Below are 24590 nucleotides of genomic sequence, written 5' to 3' on the forward strand. Positions count from 1 at the left end.
AAACCGAGCCCGGAGTACTTGGGAGTTTCTGGTGATGCACACCTTACTCACGCAGGCCAAGGTAAGAGTCTCACTCTCTAAAGGTTGACAGGATATTTGAACAATGCCACTTGATTGAAATTCAATGCTTAGGGACCAACTATAGTAGGGGGACGTGGTATGATAATTTGCTCTGACATGAGATATCCAAGGCAGGAGACAGAGGAAACCTGATCCACAAGGTCTGTTTGCAGATTTAAAGAGGAAAATAAATTCTGTAAGGCTCTAGGCAAGATTGTCTGGGATTTGCTAAGGGATATGTGCAGAATCCTTATATAATGAGCTTCTTTAAATAAACAAACAGCATTCTGACTTTATAAAAGCTTCTGGGTACTGGAGAGGTTATTAAAAAATGAGAGGTGGTGATTTAGCCTCACCATTGCTGTTGAGGATGGCCTTCCAGGTTTGAACCCCTTCTTGCACTCACTTATTTAAAGCCTGCCTCTCAAGAGGATGGAATTATTTTTCTTGTTTCATTTTGTTACTTTTTTAAAGTCCTCTGGCTCCATTCACTTGATTTAGACTTATCAGATGGTACCATACTGAAGAAAACTCTTATTTGTTCCTTATATTCTATTTTTCAACCTGCAATCTGTCTTTAAGTTATAAAGTTATAAAGACACATAGGTCTTCACATAGGTCACTACAGCTACCATCCAATTGTCGCAAAGCAGCCAATGTTCAATATTAAAGATCAACGATGCATATCTCTGAAGAGAAACCATTTGTTTAAATCCTTTACTACCCAATTTTTAAATTACATAATGATAATCTCGTATTTTTAAAACATGTACTCCAAAACATTTTAAGAAGCAAATGGGTTGGGAATTTCCTATGCTTCCTAAAATCCCCAGAAGAGAGGAGCTAAGACTGGATTTTATTCCAAAGGGGGGAAAGCCTTCATTTTTAATAAGTGCAGAAGCTTTGCATTTAATTTGAACAGAGCCAAAAATCCACCCTGTGAAGTCACCAGCATTTCTCCTGATGCTGCGTCATTTGTCTATCCGATGAAGGATTAGACTCCGACTTGCTGAGGTCTGACACGATGGAACCTGGAAGCAGTGTATGATCACACTGCTGGCCGGGACTTACCATACATGCAAATTCCTTCCAGGCTTCTAACTTGGTAAATAAATGTGGACTCTGGGGAAAAAGGAAAACAAAATGAGTCTGTGAGAAAAGTTAGTTCCCAAAGCTCATGCTCTAAGGTTTTATACTGCAGGTAGAGTCTTTGGTGCAGAGATGTCTAGGAAGAAGACAAGCCCCTAAGGGAATACTAGGCAGTTTCCTCAAGCCACTGAAGCCCGTTCTGCCCTACTGAAGACCCTGCAGAATTCTCCTGCCACCACAAGCTCAACGCTCGGTTCTGCCATCTTAAAAAAAAAAACAGCCCAGCTGATGCCATTCATTATACCATGTAGTCAGTCAAAATGTGAGCTGAAATTACAGCGTTGTTGCAGGTCCCCATGGATACCAAAGTCCACAGCTCCTCATGACCCTTAAGTAATAGGCAGAATACTTGCATATAATGTATGCACATCCTCTTTATACTTTAGATCATCTCTAAGTCACTTGTAATTCTTGATAAAATATAAATGTTGGGTAATTATTCACTATACCACAATGTATGTTGAATAACAAGAAAAAGAAATGCTCTGTACAGATGTAATTTTTCCACATATGTTATGTCTTCAGGAACCTAAATGTAGATCCCATGGATACAGAGGGCTAACTATATATATATATATATATATATATATATATATATATAATTTATATGTACTGTCATTTTTATCACAAATATTATACCAACTTTCCAACTCTTACATTGTAAAAGAACTCTATTCTAAGGATTTTTGATTGTATAAAAGGCATTTGCTCCTCAGGTATCTTTTGTAAAGCAGTATCTGACTAATGTATATACATTTTTTTTATAAAATTTTTTCATTTTTTTTTTAATTTGAGGAAGAGAGAGAGAGAGGGAGGGAGGGAGAGCACTCATTTGCTGGTTCACTCCCGAAATGCCCAAGATGACTGGGGCTGGTCTGGGACCAGAGGCAGGAGCCAGGAATTCAATCCAGACCTCAACTATTGGTGGCAGGAGTCAAACTACTGGAGCCATCACCTGCTGCCTCCCAGAGTACACATTAGCAAGAACCAGGAGTGGAGCCAGGACTCAAATCCAGGCACTTCAATATGGAAAGCAGTCATCCCAACCGATAGCTTAACTGCTAGGACAAATACCCGCACCTATAGGTACAGAGTTTTAAGAAAAAAAAGGACCTGGTTAGAATTTCAGAGGGTCATATCTCTCCAAAGTAGAAGAAATAAAGTATAATAAAGCAAACCAGTTTAATAGGACAAACTAGAGACATTTAACTGACAACACAACAATCAAACTCCAAAAATATCATACAATAGATTTTCTGTTTTCCTGTCAAGGTTTTGCTGGCATGTGCTTGGCATGACTTGATCAAACTTAAATCTAACATTTTGCTTTCTTTTTAGGCAGCACAACTTTGTTAAAATACAAAATCAAAACTGCTAACATACGCTTTTTTTGCAAGAACAAGGAGTTCAGCAATCAGCCTAAACACCCAAGTCATTAAAGTGAGATTTGGTGAGTTTAGGGCATAGCACCTGAGGGGGAAAAAAAAAAAAGTGCCACAAAACATTCCCATTTCTCAATTGTCTTCATCTTTGACTTACAGAAAACAAAACATGTTCTGCGAACTCTTAAACAAACCACCACATGGACGATTCTAACTCAATGACCCTGTCATAAATTCAGACTAAAACAAATACAAGGTAAAATAATGTTCATTAAGAACAGAGTTTTAAAAATCAAATTCAGTTTTAAAAGACAGAGTTAATTTTTGTGGAAGTTTGCAGACAAACGTGCCAGGCTTATTTGCCTAAAGATATACTTGAAACTTCTTGAACCTAAAAGAATCAGAAGAATGACAGTCAGCATTTCTCGGGCAGGAGAGGGACACATCACAGAGGTGATAACCCGCCCCTCTCTCAGGATCACAGAGAATGCTCTCTTCCTCCAAGTAACTTCCACTTTCCCAAACCCTAGGAGGGTCTTATACAGCAAAACAATCAGCTTGAGAGTGATTTTTCACAAAGACAGCTACTTGAAAAAGATGCTATGGCACTGACCCTCAGGAAGAGAAGTCAGTGGGTATAGATGGAGAAGCATAAAACTTCCCTTTTCAGAGTAGAGTCAAGGCCTGGATATCTGAATGTCTTCGGATAGTAATCAACATTTATTACATACTTGGAGAACTCTGGTCTTTTGAGAAACATTAACTAGAAAAAATATGGGAAAATAAATGTGCTTAGAATTCTGCACATGGAAGCAAGTGTGGACAAAGAGTCCAAAAAATAATCATCTCTACGTGTCTGGTATTTTGCCAAGGTTTCAGTTATCTCCAGGTTTCTGTTTTTTTCAAAGACTTATTTATTTGAAAGGCAGAGTGACAGAGAGAGATGGAGAGACAGAGAGAGATCTCCTATCCACTGGTTCACTTACCCCTCAAATGGCCACAACAGCCAGGTTTGGGCCAGGCAGAAGACAGGATCCAGGAACTCCATTCTGATCTCCCATGTTGGGGCAAGGACCCAAGCATTTTGGATACATTCTGCTACCTTCCACGGCACTTTATCAGGGAGGTGGATCTGAAGAGGAGTAGCAGGGACTTGAAACAGTGCTCCACAGCTTAACCCACTGTGCCATACACCAATCCATATCCAAGCTTTCTACCCACCCTTTTCCAGCCTGCTCAGTGATCTCGGAGATTAACCCACACGGAATGCATCAAAGGGTGCCTTGCTCCCTGGCTTTCAACTGGTTTCCACTAGTAGAGTAAGATCCAGGAAGCTGGGGCCTGGAGGACAGTGCGTCTGCAAAAGTAGAAGAGGACATAAAATATAATGATAATAATGGTAGTAGGAACCAAATCAGAAAAGAACAAACGGAAAAATGGAGAGGCCAAATCAAAAAGACAACTTAAACATGATACCAAAAACCCGAGCAAGGCAAAGAGCAAAGGATAAAAAATCCAAAAGGGTAACCCTTGGCCTTCCAGGCAGGTGAGGCCAGGGAAAGAGGAAGAAACAGAACTGCTTCATCTGGGTTGCACCAGAGGCAAGACTCTCCATGTGGGCTTGTGGGCCTGAATATCACTCTGAGATTATGATCTCAAAAGCATATGGCTGAGGTGTCTCCATTTTATCCACCTCTGAGAGCTGCTTCATATATAACCTAGGAAGCCATGGTGTAGGCCACAGCTGAAGAAAAGTGTTTATCTCCAGGGGCAAAAGAGAATAAGAATAAATGGTCCATGAATTTACTGCAATGCCATACATCAAATATCTCATATTAATAAACAACACTTAGAGAAGAGATTAAGGAATCAGTAAGTCACATGGCCAGAAATATCTTAATGTATCATAATTGGAGACATAAATATATATCAAATTCCCAGATCTCTCCCATTCACCCAAAACCCTTATTATTCAAAAGTGCTCCTCAAATTCTGCCACATGAAGGAAAATATCTTAGTGTAAAGAACTATTACATATTTCCATCATATTCCTCCAAAGTTGAATGATAAGCAGTTGTGTTCCTACCGGATGTGCATATAAAGTCTAGCAAATAAGAACATAAAATAATGACAGGAAGAAAACAAACCAAAAGCTAAAATTATCAGTGGAGCTGATTAGCATATGTATAAGAGACACTTGTACAGATGTGGGATGCTTTCTTTAGAATGTAAGTTCTCAGAGCTGTGATTCTTAATCATTTTTGGAGTTGTGACATCTTATCATGTATTTGCTTTTTATGATCATCACCAACCTCCTCCCAAGAGCATATTTTTAAATGGGAAAGAATAATTTTATTCTCAGGCATTTGGTTTTATTTTTATTCTAAGAATTACCCTGGAGGATCATACCATTTGAAACACCAACCACGATTCAAAATCCAAAATTCCAAAATTTAAATTGTCCCTTTGCCTTTTGCCTTTCCTGGAATGGTTATGTAATAATCCACTGCCCCAGGAAAGCTAATGAGCAGAGGGGAAAAAGCTGGACTGAGACTTGTTTCTAAAAGCATCTTTCAAAGTTTGATGGATTTTTAAAGGAAGTAGTCATTTAATGAAAGGTAGAACATCAGTGGGGGCTGTATAGAAAGAAAAAGAGAAATCTTCTACCCTGGTTCACACCCCATATAGTCACAACAGCCAGGGCTAGGCCAGGCTGAAGACAGGATCCAGGAACTGCATCCTGATCTCCTACATGGGTGGAAGGAGTCCAAGCGCCTGGGCCATCATCTACTGCCTCCAAGGCCCGTTAGCAGAAAGGCGAATTGCAAGTGGAGCAAATGGGACTCAAACCAGCACTCCAATGTGGGATAGCAGCATTGCAAGGAGTGGCTGAACCCACAGCACCACTATGCCAGCCTGGTCTTTCAAAGTTTGCATAGAACATTTTTGAAAGAAACCCAAAAGAGGAAGAGATAGATTGGCATGATTTTTCCAAATATACTTGTGTATCATTCCATTTAGGTAAATATTATGGGTGCTGAGAACCAGTTTTCACAGAACGTCTTAGCTAACTCCACTGGGTAAGCCATTTTCACCAGCTTCATTATTTGTATAAATGAGAAAGAAAAGTAGCCATTTCTAGAGCCCTTGATTTTGTCATTTGTTTTAAGCCAAGGTTTAAATCCTCCCGTAAGATTTTATTAGATGTTCCCTGTATGGGTCAAAATGTAGGAAATAGTGCATTTCCTCTTCTAGGAGAAAGCACATAATCTTTTAAATTGTTTTCTTCGAATCAGAGTTGGAAGGGATCTTTTCTATTGCATAGGAATAGGGCACACATAAAGGTAACTTGAGAGTACATACTACACTATATTACTGCCAACAAGTTCTAAATGTCATTACTCTTTCTGACTCTTTTATCAGGGATGCAGTCACCACATGTTAATTGGTAACAAAGGCACAGGAGGGAAAAAAAAATCAAAGTTCAGATTATGTCTCAAGTTAAAACAGACATCAGATAGTCTTTATCTATGCTTTCTGGTGATTTTTTTTTTTAATTAACCAATTAAAACTCAATCTTGACTTCCCACATTGGTAGTATGGACCCAAATATTTGAGTCATCTCCTGCTCCTCCCGGAGTCTGCATTAGCAGGAAGTTTGAATGAGGAGCAGAGACAGGACTTGAACTCAGGCACTCTGGTATGGGATGGGGGTATCCCCAGCAACATCTTAACCACCGTGCTAAGCGTCCTCCTCTCAGTAATTCTTTTCTCTCAGTAAGAGACTCACAGGTCTCCAAAGGGGCCAAGGCATAGCAATGAAGAAATCAACCGCGAGATCATTGCTGGAGCTAAAGAGGGAGCAAGAAGTCTCTACATATCACTAACCTATGACTTAGCATATCCTAATGCAAAGACTGAGATACACTGTCAACACATTCCAAAGTGAGGACTCTGGCCCATTTAGGAGAAGAGAACATTTGAATCACCTGGTTGTTTGCATAAACTGGCTGGCTACCCACTCCAGTCCAAACTGTTGACTTTGTAATTCCAAACAGAATAAAATCAGTTCTGGCTTTTATCTACAGAATTATGCAACCAACACATCTGCTTCTCTCCTAAGGAAAAAAAAAAAAAGAAAACTTTAAATCCGTTAAAAATAAATGTGGTGTTTTAGTTATAAGAAAATGCACAAACAGACAAGGCATTATAATGCCATTGCCAAGCAAATGATTAAATTCCATTTAGAGGAAATGTCATAGCTGCACTCACATTTCTGGTGAGGGCCACGTCGTAGTCTTCAGATGCCAGAAGACAAAGAACAAGGGGAAGGGTGGGGCCAAAAGACAGGGGAGGAAGCTCAAGCCAATATAATGAAAGATGGAATAACCTTACAGCTAAACAGTTTACTTTTCAAAGGCAGCACAAGGGCAAAATGCTTTGTGCAAAGAGAAAATTAGTTTCCAAAGTGTATGCCTTCTACAAAGAGCCAAGTTAATTATTCAAAGCAGAGGCCCATGAATTCCCACAATTTAGTCATTCTATTCTGACACATTCAGGCCCAGCGAGCTGCTTCTTATCACTAAGACTTTGATAATTGGCTTAGACATATCAAATAAACTTTCTGGAGAATTTAGTAGTAAGCAGGTATGACATCCTAATAGGGGTTTTATTAGGCCTTGCTCTGTGCGGTAATGTATTAGCAATCACTGTGACATTCTCTGCTCTGGGGGGTTTTGGCCTTGCTCATTTTTTACACTTGCTAGAAAATAAATTTATTCATGGTAGAGATCTAATCCAATACACTGCTCTGTTTACCCTGGTTTCTAAAGGAACAGGTCTCTCAGAATTAATGAAAAGTGACACATACATCATAGAAGAAAATGCACTGTCTTCAGCCAGGCATAACTGAATAGCAAGAATCCCTTTTGATTCTACAAACTTGGGAATTCAGTAAGTACAGCCTTGGTACTTTCCCTGATCACATATTTGCCTCCTGTACCATTGAAGAAAGAAGAACACATAGCCAATAGTACATATGGATTAGATGTCTCCTCTTTAGCAGCTTAGTAGTAGTTTAAAAAAGTAACTTCCCTAAGAATATATGGCTAAGATAATACTAATGTACTTTCATCACAGGACAAAGAAGTATGAATAAAGGTCAGCCATGTGAAATCTCTGTCATTCAATGCTTGTTGTATAACCAACTTCCTACTTTCCATGTTAATGAAGACAAAGTTAATATGAAAAACTACATAGGAAATCTATTGGTTTTCTATGTCCTTGTGTAACCCTTTTTAGCCTCATGTATGAGGCTAAATTCAGAAGCAAGACCAAGAAATAATGTTCTCTCAAAATACTTCAACTACCTGCTGCATGATGCCTGCAACTTTCTAGTTAACCCTACAGGGTAATAGCTGGTTAAATGTTAAATTTTTTTTAACTTTTATTTAATGAATATAAATTTCCAAAGTACAGAATATGGATTACAATGGCTTCCCCCCCATAACGTCCCTCCAACCCGCAACCCTCCCCTTATCCACTCCCTCTCCCCTTCCATTCACATCAAGATTCATTTTCTATTCTCTTTATATACAGAAGATCAGTTTAGCATACATTAAGTAAAGATTTCAACAGTTTGCTCCCACACAGAAACATAAAGTGAAAAATACTGTTTGAGTACTAGTTATAGCATTAAATCTCAATGTACAGCACACTAAGGACAAAGATCCTACATGAGGAGTAAGTGTACAGTGACTCCTGTTGTTAACAAACTGACACTCTTGTCTATGGCATCAGTAATCACCCTAGGCTCTCGTCATGAGCTGCCAAGGTTATGGAAGCCCCCTGAGTTCACTGATTCTGATCATATTTAGACAAGGCCATGGTCAAAGTGGAAGTTCTCTCCTCCCTTCAGAGAAAGGTACCTCCTTCTTTGATGACCCATTCTTTCCACTGGGATCTCACTTGCGGAGATCTTTCATTTAGGTTTTTTTTTTTTTTTCCCCTAGAGTGTCTTGGCTTTCCATGCCTGAAATACTCTCATGGGCATTTCAGCCAGATCCGCATGCCTTAAGGGCTGATTATGAGGCCAGCGTGCTGTTTAGGACATTTGGCATTCTATGGGTCTGCTGTGTATCTCACTTCCCATGTTGGATCATTCTCTCCCTTTTTGATTCTATCAGCTAGTATTTGCAGACACTATTCTTGTTTATGTGATCCCTTTGGTTCTTAGTCCTATCATTATGATCAATTGTGAACAGAAATTGATCACTGGGACTAGTGAGATGGCATTGGTACATGCCACCTTGATGGGATTGAATTGGAATCCCCTGGTATGTTTCTAACTCTACCATTTGAGGTAAATCAGCTTGAGCATGTCCCGAATTGCACATCTCTTCCCTCTCTTATTCCCACTCTTATGTTTAACAGTGATCACTTTTCAGTTAAGTTTCAGCACTTAAGAAGAATTGTGTATTGATTACAGCATTCAACCAAAAGTATTAAGTAGAACAAACAAAAAAATATTGAGAGGGATAACATATTAAGCTGCTCATTAACAGTCAGGGAGAGGGCTGATCAAGTCACCGTTTCTCATAGAGTTCATTTCACTTTAACAGGTTTCCTTTTTGGTGCTCAGTTAGTTGTCACCTATCAAGGAGAACAAGTGGTATTTGTCCCTTTGGGATTGGCTTATTTCACTCAACATAATGTTTTCCAAATTCCTAAAAGGTATCACTTTTCAGTTAAAATTTAAACACCTAAGAATAATTGTGTGTTAATTACAGAGTTCAACCAATGGTACTAGAACAAAAAAAAATACTAAAATGGATAAAGTATTACATTGTACATCAACCGTCAGGATAAGAGCTGATCAAGTCACTGTTTCTCATAGTGTCCATTTCACTTCAACAAGTTTCCCCTTTGGTGCTCAGTTAGTTGTCAGTGATCAGAGAGAACATATGATATTTGTCCCTTTGGGACTGGCTTAATTCACTCAGCATGATGTTTTCCAAATTCCTCCATCTTGTTGCAAATGACCAGGTTGCATTGTTTTTGACTGCTGTATAGTATTCTATAGAGTACATGTCCCATAATTTCTTTATCCAGTCTACTGTTGATGGGCATTTGGGTTGCTTCCAGGTCTTAGCTATTGTGAATTGAGCTGCAATAAACATTAATGTGCAGACAGCTTGTTTGTTTGCCAATTTAATTTCCTTTGGGTAAATTCCAAGGAGTGGGATGGCTGAGTTGAATGGTAGGGTTATATTCAGGTTTCTGAGGAATCTCCAGACTGACTTCCATAGTGGCTTAACCAGTTTGCATTCCCACCAACAGTGGGTTAGTGTCCCTTTTTCCCCACATCCTCTCCAGCATCTGTTGTTGGTAGATTTCTGAATGTGAGCCATTCTAACTGGGGTGAGGTGAAACCTCATTGTGGTTTTGATTTGCATTTCCCTGATTGCTAGTGATCTTGAACATTTTTTCATGTGTCTGTTGGCCATTTGGATTTCCTCTTTTGAAAAATGTCTATTGAGGTCCTTGGCCCATCTCTTAAGTGGGTTGTTTGTTTTGATCTTGTGGAGTTTCTTGATTTCTTTGTAGATTCTGGTTATTAACCCTTTATCAGTTGCATAGTTTGCAAATATATTTTCCCATTCTGTCGATTGTCTCTTCACTTTCCTGTTTCTTTTTAAGTACAGAAACTTCTCGATCTGATGCAATCCCAAATGTTAATTTTGGCTTTGACTGCCTGTGCTTCTGGGGTGTTTTCCAAGAAGTCATTGCCGGTACCTATATCTTGCAGGGTTTTTCCAATGCTCTCTAATAATTTGATGGTGTCAGGTCATAGATTTAAGTCTTTAATCCATGTTGAGTGGATTTTTGTGTAAGGTGAAAGGTAGGGGTCTTGCTTCATGATTCTGCACGTGGAAATCCAATTTTCCCAGCACCATTTATTGAATAGACTGTCCTTACTCCAGGGATTGGTTTTGGATCCTTTATCAAATATGAGTTGGCTGTATATGTTTGAATTGATTTCTGGTGTTTCTATTCTGTTCCATTGGTCTATCCATCTGTTTCTGTACCAGTACCATGCTGTTTTGATTACAACTGCCCTGTAGTATGTCCTGAAATCTGGTATTGTGATGCCTCCAGCTTTGTTTTTGTTGTACAAGATTGCTTTAGCTATTCGAGGTCTCCTGTGTCTCCATATGAATTTCAGCATCATTTTTTCCAGATCTGAGAAGGTCTTCAGTATCTTGATTGGTATTGCATTGAATCTATAAATTGCTTTTGGGAGAATGGACATTTTGATGATATTGATTCTTCCAATCCATGAGCATGGAAGATTTTTCCATTTCTTGGTATCCTCTTCTATTTCTTTCTTTAAGGTTTTGTAATTCTCATCATAGAGATATTTGACATCCTTGGTTAAGTTTATTCCAAGGTATTTGATTGTTTTTGTAGCTATTGTGAATGGAATTGATCTTAGAAGTTCTTCCTCAGCCATGGCATTGCCTGTGTATACAAAGACTGTTGATTTTTGTGCATTGATTTTATATCCTGCTACTTTGCCAAACTCTTCTATGAGTTCCAATAGTCTCTTAGTAGAGTTCTTTGGGTCCCCTAAATAAAGAATCATATCATCTGCAAAGAGGGCTGTTTGAGTTCTTCCTTCCCAATTTGTATCCCTTTAATTTCTTTTTCTTGCCTAATAGCTCTGGCTAGAACTTCCAGAACTATATTGAATAGCAGTGGTGAGAGTGGGCATCCCTGTCTGGTACCAGATCTCAGTGGAAATGCTTCCAACTTTTCCCCATTCAATAGGATGTTGGCTGTGGGTTTTTCATAGATTGCTTTGATTGTATTGAGGAATGTTCCTTCCAAACCCACTTTGCTTAGAGTTTTCATCATGCACTGGTGTTGTATTTTATCAAATGCTTTCTCGGCATCTATTGAGATAATCATATGGTTTTTCTTCTGCAGTCTGTTAATGTGGTGTATCACATTGATTGTCTTGCGCACATTAAACCATCCCTGCATACCAGGGATAAATCCCACTTGGTCTGGGTGGATGATCTTTCTGATGTGTTGTTGCATTCTATTGGAGAGAATTTTATTGAGGATTTTTGTGTCTATGTTCATCAGGGATATTGGTCTGTAATTCTCTTTCAATGCTGCATCGTTTTCCAGCTTAGGGATTAAGGTGATGCTGGCTTCATAGAAAGAATTCGGGAGGATTCCCTCTCTTTCAATTGCTCTGAATAGTTTGAGAAGAATTGGAGTTAGTTCTTCTTTAAATGTCTGGTAGAATTCAGCAGTGAATCCATCTGGTCCTGGGCTTTTCTTTGTTGGGAGGGCCTTTATTACTGTTTCAATTTCTGTTTCAGTTATGGGTCTGTTTAGGTTTTCTATGTCTTCCTGGTTCAATTTAGGTAGGTTGCATGTGTCCAGGAATCTATCCATTTCTGATAGGTTTCCCTGTTTGCTGGCATACAAGTCCTTGTAGTAATTTCTGATGATTCTTTTTATTTCTGTGGTGTCTGTTGTTACGTTTCCTTTTTCATCTCTGATTTTATTGATTTGGGTCTTTTCTCTTCTTCTTTTAGTGAATGATGCTATGCTAAAGTTTGATGTAGCATTTACCAAACACTAGAAAGAGGGTTTCAGTATTCTCATTTTACAGATGAGATAATTTAATCCCAGGAAAATTTAATAACCATCTAATGCTTACACTGTTACAGCAGAACACAAACATCTATTAACAGAAGCTATGATTACATCCTAATCATGCACTTTCAGCGACGAAAGGAATGGTGATGATGGCCTCTTAGTGAATCCATTCTTTCAGGTCTCCTTTGTAGGTGGTGGGAGCACAGGCATGTGGGCCATCTTTCGCTGCTTTCCCAGGCCATTAACAGGGAGCTGGATCTGAAGTGGAGCAGCCGGGACACAAACCAGCACCCATATGGGATGCCTACATTGCTGGTGGCAGCTTTACCCACCACACCACAATGCCGACCCCTACATGTGACATTTAATTCTTACTTTATAAATATCTTACAATAACATTAGCAGTAATATTGGATGGAATAGGGGGAAGAAAGTAAAGTATCTTTCAAGTTGAAGTATGGGCCTTGGATAAAAAGTTCAATAAAAGCATCATGCTTTTACCACAGAGATTTTTTTTTTTTTCCCAAAGAAAACTTTTATTTAATGAGTACAAATTTCATTAAGTACAACTTTAGGAATATAGTGATTCTTCCCGCCACACCCAGCCTCCCACCCACACTGCCACCCTACCACCTCCTCCTCCCTCTTCCAGTCCCAGTCACATTCTCCATTAAGATTCATTTTCGCCGGCGCCGCGGCTCACTAGGCTAATCCTCCGCCTTGCGGCGCCAGCACACCGGGTTCTAGTCCCGGTCGGGGCGCAGGATTCTGTCCCGGTTGCCCCTCTTCCAGGCCAGCTCTCTGCTATGGCCTGGGAGTGCAGTGGAGGATGGCCCAAGTGCTTGGGCCCTGCACCCCATGGGAGACCAGGAGAAGCACCTGGCTCCTGGCTTCGGATCAGCGCGATGCGCCAGCTGTAGTGCGCCAGCTGCGGCAGCCATTGGAGGGTGAACCAACGGCCAAAAGGAAGACCTTTCTCTCTGTCTCTCTCTCTCTCTCACTGTCCACTCTGCCTGACCAAAAAAAAAAAAAAAAAAAAAAAAAAAGATTCATTTTCAATTAACTTTATATACAGAAGACCAACTCTATACTAAATAAAGATTTCAACAATTTGCACACACAAAAAACTTACAAAACTGAGAACAAATTTCACAGTTAATTCTTATAGTACAACTCATTGAGAACAGAGGTCCTGCATGGGGATTAAGTGCACAGTGACTCCTGCTGTTAATTTAACAATTAACACTCTTATAGGGGGCCGATGCTGTGGCGCAATGGTTTGATACTCCGCCTGCAGCACCAGCATCCCATATGGGTACCAGTTCTAGTCCTAGCTGCTCCTCTTCCATTCCAGCTCTCTGCTATGGCTTGGGAAAGCAGTAGAAGATGGCCCAAGTGCTTGGGCTCCTGCACCCACATGGGAGACCCAGAGGAAACTCCTGGCTCCTAGCTTAGGATTCGAGCAGCTCTGGCCATTGCAGCCATTTGGGGAGTGAACCAGCAGAAGGAAGACCTTTCTTTCTGTCTCTCCCTCTGTCTGTAACTCTACCTCTCAAATAAATAAATAAAATATTTTAAAAAAACAATTAACACTCTTATATATGACATCAGTGATCACCCAAGGCTCTTAACATGAGCTGCCTAGGCTGTGGAAGCCTTTTGAATCCACAATCTCTGTCAGTATTCAGACAAGACCATAAGCAAAGTGGAAGTTCTCTCCTCCCTTCAGAGAAAAGTACATCCTTCTTTGATGGCCACTTCTTTCCACTGGGGTCTCACTCACAGAGATCCTTCACATAGGAGTTTTGTTTTGTTTTGTTTTGTTTTGTTTTGTTTTGTTTTGTTTTGTTTTGTTTTTGCCACAGTGTCTTGGCTTTCCATGCCTGAAATGCTCTCATGGGCTTTTCAGCCAGACCAGATGCCTTAAGAGCTGACTACCACAGAGCTCTTAAAAAGAGATGCACAACAAAGACAAAGGCAACTCTAAGTTTGAAGAAAGCCACTGGTGACAGAGAACAAGCCCTGTATCCAGCTTGACACACAAAGAACAGGAGGCAATGCAGATGCTACACAGTTAAGCAGTTGAAGAGTTGACTCTCCTTGACTCCACTGTTTTTTATTCATACTATTTGTTGAACTCATTATTTAGTGTAGGGTTAATTTTATGAGTATAAAGTAACTTAAGTAGATCATTGTACAAATTAAGAGAGGGAATAGGAGAGGAACGAGAAGGAAGGGTGGGAGTGGGGCAGGAGGGAAAGTAGGGTGGGAAGTATCACTATGTTCCTGAATCTGTATATATGAAATACATGAAATTTGTTTGCCTTAAATAAAAATTTTTTAAAAAAGAGCTGACTCTCCAAAATTTATTCGTGGCAAACATCCTTGTTTTCTCATTTCTCCTCTATTCCTTTGCTTTACAGAAATTCAATTCAGGGACCAGCTCTGAGGCATAGCAGGAAAAGTTGCCATCTACAGTGCTAGCATCCCATATGACTTCCAATTCAGCTCCCTACTAATGCACCTGGGAAAGTAGCAGAAATTGGCTCAAATCCTTGGGCCCCTACATCCACATGGGAGATCTGGACAAAGCCCTGGCTCCTGGCTTTGTCCTGGCCCAGCCCCAGCCATTGTGGCCATTTGGGGAGTGAACTAGTGGATAGAAGATCTCTCCTTGTATGTCTCCTTCTCTAACTCTGCCTTTCAAATAATTTTTAAAAAGAAAGAAATAAACACAATTCAGGTTGGTTCTCAACAAGCCAAGTACTTCAGGAAGCATGGCCATCCCCAGTGATCAGTGGTTGACTCTTGATTAATATCAACAAATGGATTAGTTCCGTTCTACCAATCAGCAAGCAGCTTAGCAGACAGCATGCAACCCAATCCCACATGAAGCAGGATGCAGTGTCTACAGGGAGGCTTTTGGAAAATCTTCTCTTATTCTTCAAAACAGCCAGAGGAAGAGCTGATTTCTCTTTTGGCTTAGGATACTGGTCTTTGCTCAGAACAGCTGCAGAAACTGAGTCAAGCCGGAAAACTAAGGACATACCCTATGAATTGCAGATAGAAAAATGGGAAGAATCTAGATCCTGATTATGTTACTGAGCCACTGAACTAATAGGAACCCTGGAACTTGCCTAGTTCTGAACTTTTTTATGAGATAATAAATGGACCGTGTTGTTTAGTTAGTCGAGTTGAGATTCTCAATACTAGCAAAAGAAAGAATTATAAATGATACAATGGAAGATAAATTAGCCATTTGTCTTTGTGTAATATTTACTATGATGTGATTTGATTGCCTTTCTTGTCCTGGTCAACTGTGACTCCAAGGTATTCCCAGTGACAAGAACTATCATTATATTGTCCTCATGAAAAGATGATGCATCAGGAGCAGGCATTTAGCCTACTGGTTAACAGTACCATATCAGAGTGCCTGGGTTCAACTCCTGGCTCTGGCTCCTGACCCCATATTCCTGCCAAACCAGATCCTTGGTTCCAGTGGTAATGGTTCTAGTAGTGGGGTTCCTACCCAATCACCTGGTAGGTGTGGATTGAGTTCTTTGCTCCTGGCTCTTGTCCCAGGCCAGCCCCAGACAATTGAGGATTGAGCCAATTATGCAAGAGATGATTGCATTCTCTCTCTCCCTTTCTCACTCTTCTTCTCTCCTCTTCTCTCTCAAATAAGTTTTTTAAAGATTTGCTTATCTGTTTGAAAGGCAGAGTTACAGAGAGAGAGAGAGAGAAAGAGAGAGAGAGATCTTTCATCCACTAATTTACTACCCAAAAGCCCCAATGGCCTGGACTGGACCAGGCCAAAGTTAGAAAACAGGAGCTTCACCTGGATCTCCCATGTGCACTCAGGGGCCCAACTGCTGCTTTCCAAGGTGCCTTATCAAGGAACTGGATTGAAAGCAGAGGCCGGCGCCACGGCTCAATAGGCTAATCCTCTGCCTTGCGGCGCCGGCACACTGGGTTCTAGTCCTGGTTGGGGTGCCAGATTCTGTCCCGGTTGCCCCTCTCCAGGCCAGCTCTCTGCTGTGGCCCGGGAGTGCAGTGGAGGATGGCCCAAGTCCTTGGGCCCTGCACCTGCATGGGAGACCAGGAGAAGCACCTGGCTCCTGCCATCGGATCAGCGCGATGCGGCAGCCATTGGAGGGTGAACCAACGGCAAAAAGGAAGACCTTTCTCTCTGTCTCTTTCACTGTCCACTCTGCCTGTCAAAAAAAAAAAAAAAAAAAAAAGAAAGCAGAGCAGCCGGGACGAAAACCAGTGCCCATATGGGATGCCAATGCTACAGGCAGCTGCTTAATCCCCTGTGCTACAGTGCTTGCCCATTAAATAAATTTTTAAAAAAGATGATGCATCAGTATGTTACGACTATTTAACTCTTGAGTTAAAAAGAGTTAAAGCTTCATCCCTAAGATTTTCTATCCTTAAATATTTGGATTTGTTCAGTAATTGTAGAAACAAAACTCCCATTGCAATTGGTATCTATTAGAGGTAAGGGTGATATTTGGGTATGATTAAATGATATCTAGCCAAGGGACAAGAATACGTATTTTACCCTGTGCTCATGCAGCAAGGGCAAGGAACAGCACACCCATTTTTATTCACTGGGCTTGCGCCCCAACCCCCAGCAGAAAACTCTTTGATAAACAAGCAGGAAGCCCTTGGCTTAGGTATAGGGTCCTCAGGGGAGTCTACAAATCAAACCTCACCTCCAGTCTTCTGTTTGTGGGAAAAAGAAAATTGAAGAGATCAGTGCTCCCAGGTTTGCATAAATAAGAGATTTGGAAAAAGTAAATATTGAGTGACTTGGGCTTATGTAACTTGGCCATATTGTTTGAAAGCCACATTAAAAGAAAACAGGAGTGAGTCATGCCTATGTAAGTGATTTTTAAATGAAGAGACACCAATCAGACTCAATAAACATAGCGTCTTCAGTGTCATGAAATCAAACCAATAAGATTAGCAACCCCTCCTCCAAGGGACCAGCAAATATAGAATGAGAATGTGGAAGAGAGGTGTAAGAAAAGTTCCTTCTCAGAAGGCCTCTGTATCTAGTCTTTAAAACTTCCAAGGCTTCCCTTTTATAAGATGGTCAATATTGCACTACTCTCAGAACTTAATGCAAGCTTCATTCATAACTAATTTTTACTTTCCCCCATGGCTTGATCTTCTCTTATGAACTATTATATTTATAATCTCTTATTTCCCACGGCTCTGCTAAAAAGTGAAAAATCATAATTACAACCAAGTCCAGAAAACATGCAGAATAATAATGCAGTTAAAAATCCTTACTAGAGTGCTACCTCATTATACACAGATGGTGTCTATATGATGGCTAGCATACTCATGGGATAAAACAGCTGGTCTTGCTGATTCTTTTGGCAAAACTTCACTTTAGGGAATTTGGAGGAGATATTTTGGCCTCTGTATGTACCACAGTTGGCCAGCATGCAGTTTGAGCCCAATCCTAAAGTGCAAAATAGGCCAAGACTATCTGCTCCAAAAACATCTGGACTCCTCCCTCAGATCTCATCAGCCATGCCAGGCTCCTTTACCAATGCTCATGAAAGTTCATTTTCTTATTTCCACTTTTCTTTTCATTATAGTCTTTTCATGGGTTAGCAGCCTAAATGAAAATCCACCACCTTTCCATGCAGGTCCTTCCTCAATCTTGTTCTAACATACTTTTCTAGATTTAGATCATACTCCTGAAGTTTGTTCAGCTAATGATTTTTCTGAATATAGCCTATTGTATCTTATAAATAGCTCCTGTGTTCCCACCTCTGCGCTTTTGTTCATTCTAGTTTTTTCAATGCTTAGCACATCAGCAATGGAAACATCCCAGCAGATCGTCCAGTTCCAACTATTTGTTTTCTTCTGAGGAAACTTAGTTCCAGAATTATTGGGACTACAGAACATACTGTATCAATCAGCCTTTGAAGCATAACCAATCACCCCAAAGCTAATCCCGGAGTATTTTTTATTTTGTGCTCTGTGGGGTGGCTCAACGGTCCGTTGGCTTGTGGTCTCTTATGCAGACACACACAACTGGAGGGTCCAGGAGACCAGAAGGTCTAAGGTGACCATATTTACATTTATTAAAGTCGATGCTGTTAAGGACAGGATGTCTGGGTCTTCCCCTGTGAGTTGTCCTCCCGAAGGCTTCCTTACATAGTGTTCTCTGGGCAGTGGCCCAATAAGATAAAAGACACAAGCTACAAGACCTCTTGTGACCTAGACTGTGGAGTTCACCACAAAGCAAGTGACAAAGCCAGAAACAGAGAAACAGACTCCAAAGTCCTGTTGCTAAGTGGAGTGCATACCAAAACAGGAGGGATTGTAGCCATCCAACAATCTCTCAGAAAACAAGCCAGGGACTTCTTGTCAGGTTTCACTGATACACAATCAATGAACTTCTGAACAAAGCCTCCTTAGACTGCTTCTGCCCAGGGACAGAATGGGACCCAGGGCCCATCTCTGTATCAAAAGGAAGCCCAGCAGATCATTACACAGCCACCTTGGCATTGCTGAGCATGGTCCTGGTACAGTTTGAAAGGACATGACCACATGGATGCCCCTGTGTAAGGTTGGCAGGAAGGAGGAGCAGTCTCCAAGTTCCTGGGTCTGGTCATCTCATTTTTACACCACCAAACTCAATTGTCAGCATACTAGGATCCAGCTGATGTCCTGAAGACTGGACTATGCTAACCAAACACCTGTGTAAAAACCATTGCCCAAGTTTGCAAAGAACAGAACCCATTAGAGGGCTTGGATGCTTGAATGTCTGTGTAAGCAACATGAAGGTTCACCATATTCAAAAAGCAATCTGGAAAGAACAGGGTTGAGTCAGGGGAGCCAGCTGGGGGATTGAAAAGAACATGGGCTGGATTTAAAGCCTGTCCTTGTCGACTACTACCTCTGAGACCTTTAACAACCTCTGTTTGGAGAAAGCTTTCTCTCCTTCTAGTTCCTCAGTTTTCTCATCTGTAAAATCAGCATAATTATATTTGCCTGGAAGAATTTCTATAACAATTATAAAAGTTTCTGGAAATATAGTAGTATGTAATAGATAGAAATTAGCTTTTAAATTATACAGTGCTGGCCGGCACCGTGGCTCACTAGGCTAATCCTCTGCCTGCAGCACCAGCACTCCGGATTCTAGTCCCGGTTGGGGCGCCAGTTCTGTCCTGGTTGCTCCTCTTCCAGTCCAGCTCTCCACTGTGGCCCGGGAAGGCAGTGGAGGATGGCCCAAGTGCTTGGGCCCTGCACCCACATGGGAGACCAGGGGGAGGCACCTGGCTCCTGGCTTCAGATCGGCGCAGCATGCCGGCCGTAGCGGCCATTTGGGGGTTGAACCAACGGAAGGAAGACCTTTCTGTCTTTCTCTCTCACTATCTCTGCCTGTCAAAAAAAAATTATACAGTGCTAACTACTATTTTAAGTCATTAGTATCCAAGAACACCAAGTTCCACCTGCTAAGTCAAACAGTGAGGACACCCTGTGCCCTGGACTCTGATGGAACACTATTAGCCTGCCTAGACAAATCTAGCTTAGCCTTTAAAACTGCATGCAGCCCTTTCTATCAAACCTCCCTGGCATCCGCTTTGCTTCCATTCTCAGATTATGATACATGTGTTTGCAGAGGACTTGGGAGCACAGGCAGAAATGCACTATAAGTGCAAATCCGTCTCATAACTTTCTATGACCTGGATGGAAGTACCTACCGAGGTGTGAGAAACAATTCAGTTGATCTCCCGAGGATGAAGATGTCACTAATGAGGTTTTATTATATAGTTATAATGACAGTCCTAATAACAACCATATCCGAGGCAATTTGCCCACACTAACACTAACACACCGCAATTAAAAGTTTAATTTCCCACCATGATTTCAGACAGTGAAAAATGTTCTATTGGTGGGGGGAGGGCAATATAAAGCTACGATGGGGTGCAGCATAAACAATTTTCTTTTTTAACATTTTGCTTCAGGATAGTTTTAAATTTATGAAGCAAAAATTGTGAAGTAGTAATACAAAGAATTCCCATTTCTCCTGTTAACATCTCATATTAGTACCTTTGTTACAATTAATGAACCACGCCCACCCAGCTGCCCCCCTTTTTTTTTATCTAAACTGCTTTTATCCCTCCCACCTCTCCCAGTCTCTAGTAATCAACATTCTGTGGTCAGATTGAGGTGTTAGAGAACTGCAGGACATCATTTGAGTGAAAGACAAGTACCACATGTGTTCACTTATATACAGGAGCTAAGATTTTAAAAATACATAATTTTCTTAAAAAGGAAAATGTGCTTAAAATGTTACTTCAACTATAGTTAACTTCATTCTTGTCTTTTTTCCAAAAATACTTGATTAGAAAATGTACTATTCTTTCTTTCACTCTCTCAGCAAATCCCCTTACTCTATACTCTTGCTGAAATAACAAACCCTGCCAATCATTTTGATGATCACTTTAGCTATTAATCTCCACACTTACTAGCATAAAAATTGGTCTTTTGCAGTTTGGATTTTTCTGCTCAACAGGTACCTTCCATCACATCTTCATACCTTGCTTTCAGGGAAACGTCCCATAATTCCGGAGACAGTGATATACATGAGCCTCCTCTGAGACACCCTGCGAGTCCTCCAGTAGGAGAACTCCCCTGAAGGAGATCAGCCAAAGCCATAGCTTTTGCAGAATCAACAATGAAGGTATTTGTGCTCCTTTTAGACCAAAATCTCTAGCCACTCTAGGGGCTCATCTTAGTCTGCCTAAGTCGCCATAACAAAATATCACAGGTTGGATGATTTAAACAACAGAAATCTATTTTCTCACTATTCTGGAGGCTAGAAATTCCGGATTAGGGAGACAGCAGGGGTGGGTTTCCACTGAGGGCTCTTCTCCTGGCTTACAGAGACTCACATTTTTGCTGTATTCTCACAGGGCCTTTCCCCAGGGCTTGCATTTAAGAGAGAAAGCAATCTCACTTCCTCTTCTTTTAAGGGTGCCAACCCTTTCAGACTCAGACCCACCCTTATAACCTCATTTGACCTTAATTTCTTTCTTAAACTATTTCCTGGGCCAGCGCTGTGGAGCAGCGGGTTAACACCCTGGCCTGAAGCGCCGGCATCCCATATGGGCGCCAGTTCTAGTCCCAGCTGCTCCTCTTCTGATCCGGCTCTCTGCTATGCCCTGGGAAAGCAGTAGAAGATGGCCCAGGTCATTGGGCCCCTGAAGCCACATGGGAGACCCGGAGGAAGCTCCTGGCTCCAGATCAGCGCAGCTCCAGCCATTGTGGCCAGTTGGGGAGTGAACCAATGGATGGAAGACCTCTCTCTCTCTCTCTCTCTCTCTCTGCCTCTCCTCTCTCTGTGTAACTCTGACTTTCAAATAAATAAATAAATCTTTCTTTTTAAAAAAGAACTATTTCCAAATTCAGTCACATTGAGGGTTAAGAATTTAACATCTTCAGTCCACAGCAGTGTTCAGTAAATCCTGAAGTAATTAACCAGAGATTCGAGATGTGAAGGCAAAGAATTGTGGGCTGACAACTAATTCTGTGTAACTGCTATAGAGGCTACTTAAAGTGGAGTGCTGAGAGAGATGACTGGAAAGCAAGGCTGGACCAAATGAGAAAGGACCTTGAATACCAAGGTAAACACGTTCACTTTACTCCATAGGGAATGGGTTAGATAAACCAGGTTATTGAGAGGAGAAGAGAACTGTGGTTAATGCTGGAGACAGCTTTGCAAGGAGGAGATCAGAGGAAGGGAGACCAGTGAAGAGATCACTACAGCGGTCCATTAAGTTGCGTAGAGTGCTGAGTCTCTGCAGATGTTTCCGTCTCAGAGGGGTACTGCAGTCTCTCTCTATTTAGCAGAGGAGGAAGAGGAGCCTCTGAGCCCCGCAGCCTCCAGGGATGAAGAGCCTGCATCATGATCACAGGGCTAGGAAGTTACAGAACAAGAACCAGCAGTTGGGACTTCTGTATCTTCACTTAAATAAATAGTTCACAAGTCAAGAGAAAATGGATTATTTCCATATGGCTTCTACTTCTCCAAAAAGAAAATCCTTACTTTTTTCCAAAAAATCCAGAATTTTTAAAAAGAATGCATGCACCTAGTTTTCCAAGTTGAAAGTGAAGAGTAAAGCTAAATTCCACACTGGCAGAAATCCTACAGGAAGCATGCCATCATGGATGAGACTGTAGATTAAAGTAGGCATCCAGGGAGCCGGCGCTGTGGCACAGCAGGTTAAAGCCCTGGCCTGAAGCACCGGCATCCCATATGGGCACCGGTTCTATGCCTGGCTGCTCCTCTTCCAATCCAGCTCTCAGCTAGGGCCTGGGAAAACAGTAAGAAATGGCTCAAGTGCTTGGGCCCCTGCACCCACATGGGAGACCCAGAAGAAGCTCCTGTCTCCTGACTTCAGATCAGCTCAGCTCTGGCCGTTGCAGCCATCTGGGGAGTGAACCAGCAGATGGAAGACTTCTCTCTCTGTCTCTACCTCTCTCTGTAACTCTGCCTTTCAAATAAATAAAATAAATCTTAAAAAGTAGGCATCCAGGTGCAAATCCTGCCTGTGTCATGTCCTAGTGTGACTCTCTAAGCCTCATTCTTCCCATCTTCCCATGGAGAGAACATGGCATGAAATCATGTATGAGATGCAAACATTCAATAAATATAAAGCACTGTTATTAAATGTATACCTCTTTATATTTCACATTCTTAACTACCTGAAATAGAAAAACACATTTCAGTGGTTTAAGCAGCATAAGCAGAGTTCACGCTGGTCTTTAGAATCAAATGTGGTTGTCATGGCTGGAACTCTAAGTCACCTGTTACCAGGGAGAAAACAGGAGGCTTACTTTAAAAACTCGAAAGGGGAAGTGTTATTCTTAGCATTTTTGTTTAACTTCAAATATGCAGAGAAGCAAAGAAAATACTTGTACCTTGACAAAAAAAATCACATATTATATCTGCTAGAAGGTCAAGCTTGTAGATTCAGTCTATCAGTGGTATATGTTTATGCTAATTCATGAAGGTACATTCTGTCGATTACAAATGAAATTATTATGCTTGGCAGTCAAGTGCAGGAAGACAAATATCAAATCTCAGTAGCTACACTTCCAGCTGTTTTGCAAACCAAGATAAAAGATAATCCCTGACTAAATAGCATTACTTTCAAGATAAAAATCAACTTTCAAGTGCACTGTGTTGAATAGGAGAAGCCAAATTTGCTCCAAGTTTCCAATAATCTGGGATGAATAATATTTATTAGAAGAACTTGTGCACGAGGTTGAAATTGACAGGAGTAGTGCTTTTTGGCTCAGCATGATGCTAATATCTGTAATTAAGGAAAAACTTAAAGGAGCATCTGAAAAGTGAGTATTTAGTTTGACAAATCCCTTTGCAAGTAAATTTACTAGGCTTCATTATTTGTTTCCAAAGACACATTTAACAATTTTATATGGGGCATATAGCCACACTTCACTTCATAAAGCTTTGTGACTTCTAAGCCATGCCATAACTTTTGCAATAGTCAATTTTCACTACTACCACTTTCTCCATCAACACCAGTGTCTTCACTTTCAATACCAGTTCTACCTCCAGGACACCATCCTGGTCTCCATAACCTCATTACTATTTCAACTGTCACAAACACCATCAGCTCTACTACCAATGATGCAGTCTCAACTGCTAACTCCACACCGCCACCATCATCACCATACATACTCATCTCCACATTTCCCTCAGCACCATTACAACACTACCTACTGCCTGATCTTCACCACCATGACTAACATCACCTCATTACACTTACCAATATCATTCTGTCATATCTCTGCCTGTATCAAAAGCTACAGATTCTATTGATTTCCCCTTCCTTCTATCCAAATTGTTAAACTGCAACAAATGGCAATATTGCAATTTAGTTAGTTAGCAGTAACTAAGTTTATATTCATATGATAAATGCAAGCTCAATTCTTGAACTTCTCATGGGTAGAAAATAATATGTAAATAAGTAGGACTTTTTTTTAAAGATTTATTTATTTTACTTGAAAGTCAGTTACACAGAGAGAGAAGGAGAGGAGGACAGAGAGAGAGAGAGAAAGAGAGAGAGAGAGAGAGGTCTTCCATCTACTGGTTCACTCCCCAATTGGCCACAATGGCTGGAGCTGTGCCAATCCAAAGCCAGGAGCCAGGAGCTTCTTCTGGGTCTCTCATATGGGTGCAGGGGCCCAACGGGTTGGGCCATCCTCTACTGCTTTCCCAGGCCATAGCAGAGAGCTGGATCGGAAGGGGAGCAGCCAGGACTT

General features: G+C 41.0%; 1 long non-coding RNA gene across 6 annotated transcripts in view; it reads right to left on the minus strand.

Moving 5' to 3' along the window:
• The window catches only part of LOC103346061 (uncharacterized), a 288952-nt gene that overhangs the window by 229360 nt on the left and 35002 nt on the right, over positions 1 to 24590 (minus strand). For all 6 annotated transcript variants that reach the window (XR_011380324.1, XR_011380327.1, XR_011380326.1 and 3 more), the window contains 3 exons: positions 3813 to 3948; positions 3578 to 3723; positions 1132 to 1182 (listed from right to left, as the gene is read on the minus strand). This is a non-coding gene — a long non-coding RNA (uncharacterized lncRNA). The remainder of the gene's footprint in view (positions 1 to 1131; positions 1183 to 3577; positions 3724 to 3812; positions 3949 to 24590) is intronic.

This window comes from Oryctolagus cuniculus, chromosome 1 (assembly GCF_964237555.1).
Source record: "Oryctolagus cuniculus chromosome 1, mOryCun1.1, whole genome shotgun sequence".
In the NCBI taxonomy this organism is placed as follows: domain Eukaryota; kingdom Metazoa; phylum Chordata; class Mammalia; order Lagomorpha; family Leporidae; genus Oryctolagus; species Oryctolagus cuniculus.